This window comes from Passer domesticus, chromosome 1, assembly GCF_036417665.1.
Source record: "Passer domesticus isolate bPasDom1 chromosome 1, bPasDom1.hap1, whole genome shotgun sequence".
Lineage (NCBI taxonomy): Eukaryota > Metazoa > Chordata > Aves > Passeriformes > Passeridae > Passer > Passer domesticus.
Window position 1 is genome coordinate 123,005,396 of NC_087474.1, and position 7,602 is coordinate 123,012,997.

Genomic DNA, 7,602 nt, shown 5'->3' on the forward strand with positions numbered 1-7,602 from the left:
GACAAGAATATCCTGTCATGCTGTTGGAGCCATATTCTCTTAAAAGCTCTCATATTATTTTTTTTTCTATCAGAACACACAAAATGCAATAAATATTTTGATATTAAAGCATCAGTTATCCCCCATGTACCTCAGCTGTTGAAGTGGAATAGTGTAATATGCTTGTAAACAGTCTGATCTTTCTGCTTTCTTTGAATGCTTACTGTAGAATTCTAAAATTATCTCATTGTGCTTTTCAACATCTTCACGAGGAGAAGTAGAGGGGCAGGTACTGGTCTCTTCACTCTCATCAGGATTCAAGGGAACAGCATGAATCTGAGTCAGAAGAGTTTTAGGTTGGATCTCAGGAAAAGATTTTTCACCCAGATGGCAGCTGAACACTGGAACAGGCTCCCCAGGGAAGTGGTCACAGCACCAAGCTCAAGAAGCTTGGTGCAGTCATGTGCAGACAATGCTCTCAGGCACATGGTGTGACTCTTGAGGTGTTCTGTGCAGGCCCAAGAGTTGGACTTAATGATCCTGGGTGGGTCCCTTCCAACTCAGTGTATTCTGTAATTGTATGGTTAAGTTTTCATTAGCAGTATCAGCTGCTTTAGCAATTGTAGGTATGTCACTGCAATTGCAGCCTACACAAACCTATCCTTAGTTACACCTTGCAACTTCTAGGAGAGGAGTGGGCCTTCATAAAAACCCTAGTGCCTTGCTCATAGAAGTCATATGTGTCCCATGTTGTCTCTGAAGGAAACAGGGCAAACACCACTTAGCCAGAGTTCATCAAAATTGACTTTTCCTTTTTTATTCCTGCAAAAGACAAACAGCTGGGGCAAAGGAGATTCCAGTCAAGAGGAAGGATCTTGAACACAGAAGACTAAGTGACATACTGAATTTTCATTTACTATATGCATTTCCTTTGAGTGTTTTTTACTATCTAATGGAGGGTTATGGAATTCTAGTTCCATGTATTAGCAGATTTAAAAATAGAGGAATTGTAAAAGTGACAAACTATTACCCACTGGTGCCCTATTCATTTCATCTGGGAGAAATGCCAAGTCTTGTTTCATGAGGGTGAGGGGCTGAGACGTGCTGCATTAACATCTGTCCAAAGTATTTACAAACTACACAGCAAATACAACCAGCAGCTTTGGCGTTTCTCAAACATTAGGAGAGGGACAAGTTCTTATTGGAAGAGGAATATGCCAGCACTAAGTATCACCATGACTTAGCCACTGGATGCTCAGGTCCCGTAGTTCAGTGCCTGTTAAGATGTGATTCCAATGTCAGGACCTGATAGATTTGTTTTAATTCCCTAAGCATTTTTGGCAATGAACCTCATCAGAACAAGAAAATGTGTTGATATGGGCCAGCTCTGTGATGAAATTTGTTGTATGCTCACATAGTGCAGAGGATTGTGTGGCAAGAGGAGTGAAGCTTGCAAAACATGACTACTTAATTTGGGTTCCCATGACATAAGAAAGTGTGGTGTGGTGCTCTTGCCTCTAACTAGGCAACAGGTAGTATTATACACAAGGGTGTGTGTGAAATTATGTTCTTTACCCATACACAAATGCCTGCTAAATCAGTCAGCATTGGCTGTTCTCCCATCTCCAGAATTAACCCACTTCATTCAGAACAGTGAGATGAATGAAAAGAAAAATGTTCATTCTAGTGTGATGCAGAAATGTTAAAGCATATGCTCAAATATTAAATATTATGTGTCCAAGAGCTCTTATAAATCAGTTTTGTTTAGCAGTGTGTGTTTTCTGATTCTGCACTAGGATTTTGTTTGCCAATGTATAAGCTGAAACTTTATTCACAATGAACACAGGTCATCTGTTGGCTGCCAAATCAGCTGCAAAGAGATTCCTGCTATGTAGCTGTTTGCTCAGACCTTTTGCATGGTCCTCTATGTGCCCATGGTATATTCTTATTAGCATCCTTACTTACTACAGTACCTGCCTGTACTGCAGAAAGAAGTGTTCCACAAAAGATTTTTCTCCTTTCTTCATGAAAAAAATAATTTGTGAATAGTTACTGGAGGAGTCTGGGCTAAAACATCATTTATGATGTACAGGCTGTCAGGATGGATCTAAAGGGAGAAGTTGAAAAAAAAAAGGTAATTAGTAATTCTTGCTGAATAGTAAAGAGAGTGAGGCAGTTTCCTACATTTGGGACTTGGAAAAAATGCTTCCTAATAAACAGTAATGCAAGGTTTCTGATGTGAAAAAATTAGAAACACAGCAGGGAAACAAAACCACCAAAAGAGGTTTGATGTCTGGGAAATGAAGCAGCAAGGCTGATATCCAGTTAACAGAAATAAAAGTTAGCAAAGTTTTAATTTATTAATTGAATATATAAGAAAGCAGTAGGTTGGAGAGTGTGTTCTAGTACAGGGATAAGTAGGGATTGGAGAACACAGAATGGAAACAGCAAGGTATAACCAAAGAACTAATTTAAACCTCCATGTGCTGGAGGAAGGACTCCAAGTGTGGCAGTCATGAATATCTCACCTGAGCTTGCAGATCTGTGCCCTGATGGAAAGTCAGGGCAGCTTTACATGCAGGTAGGGGCTAGAAGTGAAGATAAATGATAGGGGGAGAAGGAAATGAATAAGGGTTCTGCGCCAGACCTAATCTTCATTTCTCTGCTTTCCCTTCTTTTCAAATTCTGTTGCTTTTTGTCTTGTTTTTGATGTTAAACAGTCTGGGGAGAGTGAGGTGCAGAGTTTGTAGTGTATTCTAATGCAATCTGTAAAATGTGCCCACTAATTCTGAGTGTTCAGCTTCATTCCATACCTGTATCACTCTAAGCTACCATGAAAAAAAAAAAATTGCTCCTTTGCTCCTATGTTACTTTGTTTTTTGTAGGTCTAAAGGACAGGGGGGTTTCCAGCTCTGCACTTTCTAGGGTATCAGCTGATGTGATTATTAAGTATCAGGATTTTTACCTATTCTCATGTAAGTGCCTCTCAATAAGACAGAAAGTACCCTCTGTCCCTCAGAAAAACTGTGAGTGCCAGAATATACTTGTGCCATGTCTTGTGATGGTTGATTTTGGCTTGCAGTGTATTTCTCAAAAGCTGAGATAATGCTGCTAATGTCTGTGAAGAAAATAAAGGGTGATATATTCTTCTGCATTGTTGGCCTGTAAACTGGAAAAGAATGCTATGAAAGGAAAAATTGATTATATTTTTATGCTAACTTTTATGTCCATGATATCATACTTAGCTGCTAGCTGCAATGACATTAACCCTCGTGTCTCTGCTACATGCAAAATCACAGCACTGTTTTGCTTTTGGATTTTAACTTGCCCTTTTCTCTACAATTTCAGAGTTATTAGGGTCTTCAGCTACAGAGGAAATCTGCACATAAACATGTTGGTGAAATTATTTTCTCAGAGAACATACAAATTCATGAACATTGAGCATGAAGTATTTACATTTGCAGGAGGGCACTGGCTTGCACTGTGTTCCCCTGGTTACTTCAAAAAAGTTACTTCGAACCTGCTACCTTTGGAAATGATCCAGCTGATTTCTGAGGGACCAAAGACTAAATCACCTCTGCTTTGCCGGGTTTGATTCAAACTTAAATGTCACTCTCCCTCATCTCCAAATCTGGATTTCTATCATCCACTTAATAGTCCACTTAACATTTAAGTTGAACAACTCCCCGAAAGAAGCTAAGACTACAGGCCTGATTTCCACACAGTGGTTCTAGATGTGCCTCAGTGCTACACACTTGTGCTGCCTGGTACACATGATACAACATGCTGTGCAAACTGCTGTTTTCATCATGTAAAATTCTGATCTAAACGAGGGACATGATTTGTAATCAGTACTTTGAGGTCCCGAGTACTAATGAGTCTATTAACCTATGCAGTAATCTGTTGGTTAGACAGTTAGAGAGTATAAGGAAAAAGATGTTTGAAATCCTAAAGCAGATGGAAAAATCCTGTCCAGCTCTTTTAGTCACATTTTGCAACCTTTTTTTAAGTTATACTACATTTTGTTGCATTATATTACTATATTTACACTTTGAGGATTTTGTTATATTCATTTGCCTACACTTGTTTGAAATGTATCCAATGCATTTTTTATGCATTTTCCCTACAATAAACTGTTGCATCTTTGTATTATATGTACGATTCTTATTTTAAAATTCATTGTCGTCCCATTTCAGCTCTGATTGTAATGCCTGTAGTAGCTGGCTATTGATGGATTAAACTGAGCATCATGTTGGTTGGTGGCAAAAGGCCAATGCATGTGATGCCACAGCAGCACAAAGTGGTAGGATGAAAAAGTCTCAAGGAAGTTTGTAAAGAAAGGAAACCCGTCCAGGAGATCTTTAGCCTCAGCTAACCTAATGAAAAAAACTTATCACTGCATTTGTAGTCCTTCATTTGTCACTGTATTTTATACTAGAAATGGAGAAATTAAAACTTTTTTCCACGGCTGACTTTGAATAGCTATGGGATATTTTGATTTTGTGATTTTTTTTTCCCCCAAGACATCATTTGCTAAGTGTGGAACCTCACCCACAGAAATCCTATGAAATCATCTCAATATTACGGAGACAGAATTTTCCCCCCCATTTTTGTTCCATTTGAATGCAGGTTATTATCTGATCACTCACAGTGTCACTTCTCATATATCTGAATATAAAGTAAGCCACTTATATTTTCTGAAAGGTCTGTATTTCTCCCTATTGCTCACTTAATTTCTGAAATAGTTTTCTGTACTGGACTTGAAATCTGTAACATGCTAATTCCATAGCTGAAAGCTAAAGAAAGCCATTTTAAAATGCTTTACTGTTGCCCATTTAATTTCCTGTGGTTGAAGGAGAGTTCCACCAACGTTATCTTCCTCAGCCTCCTTCCTGTTCCCTGAAAATTACACTTGGAGAAAACAAGACCACAAGACCACCTCGTTTTTGACTGGATTTTGTTTCAAAATATGTCAGGCTGAAAACTGCTTGCTTTTTAAACCCAAATCAATGGTCTCTAAAGAAGGGAGTTTGGAAAGCATTGGGAAGTATATCAGAATAACATGCAAAGTGACATAATAGTTTTTCAGGGAAGAAAGGATAAGGAAATATAAAGCAATAATCACACCACGATGAATCCATCATGCAGCCACATCTTCCATGCTAAGTGAGAACTAATTCCCCTGCTTTCTCTTCCCATCTCAGAAAAGATCTAGAACAACTTGGAAGGTATGCCAAAGAGTGAACAGGCTCTCGCAGTGTGCAATAGCTTTTGCCTAAGAGACATTTCAACAGCTTGGAAGAATTGAGAGGGGAGAAGTGTGATAAAGGAATATAACATCTCAAATGGTGTGGATGAACTGAATGCTTGTTCAGTTTCTCACAATAAACAAGCAGGTGATAACAAGTGACTGGCATCCTCAAGGTGTAAAAGAAAGAAAAGAAACTGCCCTTTCCCTCTACACCCTTAGTCCTGGAAAGCAGACATATTTTCATGGCAAAAATTGTAATTATTTTATGCAGGTTGATTATAAAATGAATATATACACAGGAAAAAGTGTACAAAAACCCAGTGTTTTTAATGATTGCCTACTAGAAGTCCCATTTCAGAGATTCAACAGTCTTTTACGTATGTATGTAATAAGTACTGGACACTTTGCAAAGTGATTGTAGAGAACAGTCTTATTGCTCAGAGCAGCAGTTTGAAGAAAGAAATGTTTCATTTCAGAAAGCTAAATTACACAGCTGATCTGACTCGATACAGCACTGGCAGCGACATTGTTCACTGCAGAAGAGCCGTACTGTGTTAGTCAAAACATCTATTTAACCTTGCATCTTACTCCTCATGCAGCCAGCAGCACATACTTAGGCAAACAGTGTAAGAACAGGGAAAGCAAACAAGTGCTCCTTCAGTGCATATGGACACATTCAGTCAGGGACTTCCTAAACCACAGAAAACAATTTTTGCATTTAATGCTCCCGATGGATAAATGGAGAAAATATAATTGACATGCTTGTGCATTACAGCAGCTTCTGAATAATTACAGAAATGTTGTTTTTATGCCTTTTGATCTCCAGTTAATGTCTGTGAATTTTCCCTTAGGAAAAAGACCTTTTGTATGTAAGGTGCATGTTTTTGGTTTGTCCATGTTAGTATGTCACACACTATAATTGAAGTCTTGGGACCTGCCCTGGTAGGTATTAGAGAATAGGCACATAATATTTATATTGTGCAATTAGAAGAACTATAAATTATTGAAGGTACCACTGAATTGGTAAACAATATACACCTGCCTACCTGTTGCATTTTAAGCTGTCATCCATGGATTGTTTTATCTGGATCATGCCCAACATATGACAACAGTAACTAAAACTCTTCTCACTTGGCTTAAATTTGCCATATGTGGACATGTGGCTCCATTGGAAAATTTCTAGACATCTGAAAACTGAGATTGAAAATTATATTAGGAAGGGAATGTCAGTGAGGAAGGTGGGAAAAAGCTTTCCATCATGTTCAAAAAATACTTTTTTTTTTTTTTTTAATTGACAGGTCACCCATAGTTCTTGAAGAAGAACAGTGATCTCGCAACTTTCTGAGCAAAGAAAATGCACAGGCCAGCTTGGGCACCAGTTTTCACTTAGAAGCAACCAAAACCAAATCTGAGCTTTAATGATTCTCTTCTTATTTTCACGTTGTCTGCATTTCTTTGTGTGCACTCCTAAATACTGGTGGATAGAGGTTTATTTTGCATGTTTATGCAACTTCATAGACTGCCTTTTTTTACATGTGGCATAACACTAGGAAACAAAACATTGGTCAGGAAGGTACGGCCAAAGAGATGGCCCAGATGGCAAACTCACATTCCCAGTCTTTCCTAGCAGGGTGTACAGTGGTGTACAGCCACAACCTCACAGGGCCTGACTTTGCATTTGGAACGAACACCCACAAGCAGTCCCAGCCCGGAGCCACCACGATGCCCCAACAGCTGTTAGTCGGCAGGATGCCTGCGAAGTGATTACAGAAACCATAAATTAAACAAACTGTTTCCAAACCCGACCTCTGAAGTGCCACAGCCCTCCAGAGGGAGGAACCGCTTCCCCCGCAGAACCACCTGGGAAGGGGCTGGAGCCCCTCCCCGCCGCCCCCAGGGACTGCCGCTGCCGTTACCGGTCCCACTGGGAACTGAGGAAGCCGTGATGCTTTTTTTAGGCTGCGCAGCTTTCCCCTTTCGCCTTGCACCTACAATAAAAAAACCCCAAACAACCCTTCCCTTCCGGACGCTCCGGAAAGCCAGCAGGCAAGGCACCGGCCCTCCCAGCAGCCCCAGCCGGGCCCGGCCGGTCCCCGCCCCGCGCTGCCGGGAAATGTAGTGCGGGCGGGGTTGGCCCGGCCTGCGGGGCCCGGGAGCCGCCGTGGCGGGGCCGGAGTGCGGGTCCCCGCCGTGTCCCCGCTCGCAGAGCCCTGGGCTGGGGGGCGGCGGCGGGGGAAACCCGCGGGGGCCGAGGGAGCCCACCGGGCCTGTGGTGCCACAAAATGGCACCTGCCGGATGGAACGGGCGGGCGCCGCGCACGGCTCGGCCCCGTCCCGCAGGGCCATGGGCCCCGTTACCGCAATGGTGGCAC

At 41.3% G+C, this 7,602-nt stretch overlaps 1 long non-coding RNA gene across 7 annotated transcripts; it reads right to left on the reverse strand.

Moving 5' to 3' along the window:
- Positions 1-109: 109 nt before the first annotated feature.
- Positions 110-7,295, reverse strand: LOC135279509 (uncharacterized). Of its 7 annotated transcripts, none has more exons than XR_010346746.1 (6): positions 7,037-7,294; positions 6,277-6,424; positions 3,030-3,097; positions 2,508-2,567; positions 1,953-2,086; positions 110-801 (listed from the first exon to the last, which is right to left on the reverse strand). It is a non-coding gene; the product is annotated as an uncharacterized LOC135279509 (long non-coding RNA). The 7 variants fall into 7 exon arrangements; XR_010346740.1 differs by lacking the exon at positions 110-801 and adding an exon at positions 1,124-1,255; XR_010346734.1 differs by lacking the exon at positions 110-801 and having other exon boundaries at positions 1,778-2,086; positions 3,030-3,148; positions 7,037-7,295.
- Positions 7,296-7,602: the final 307 nt, after the last annotated feature.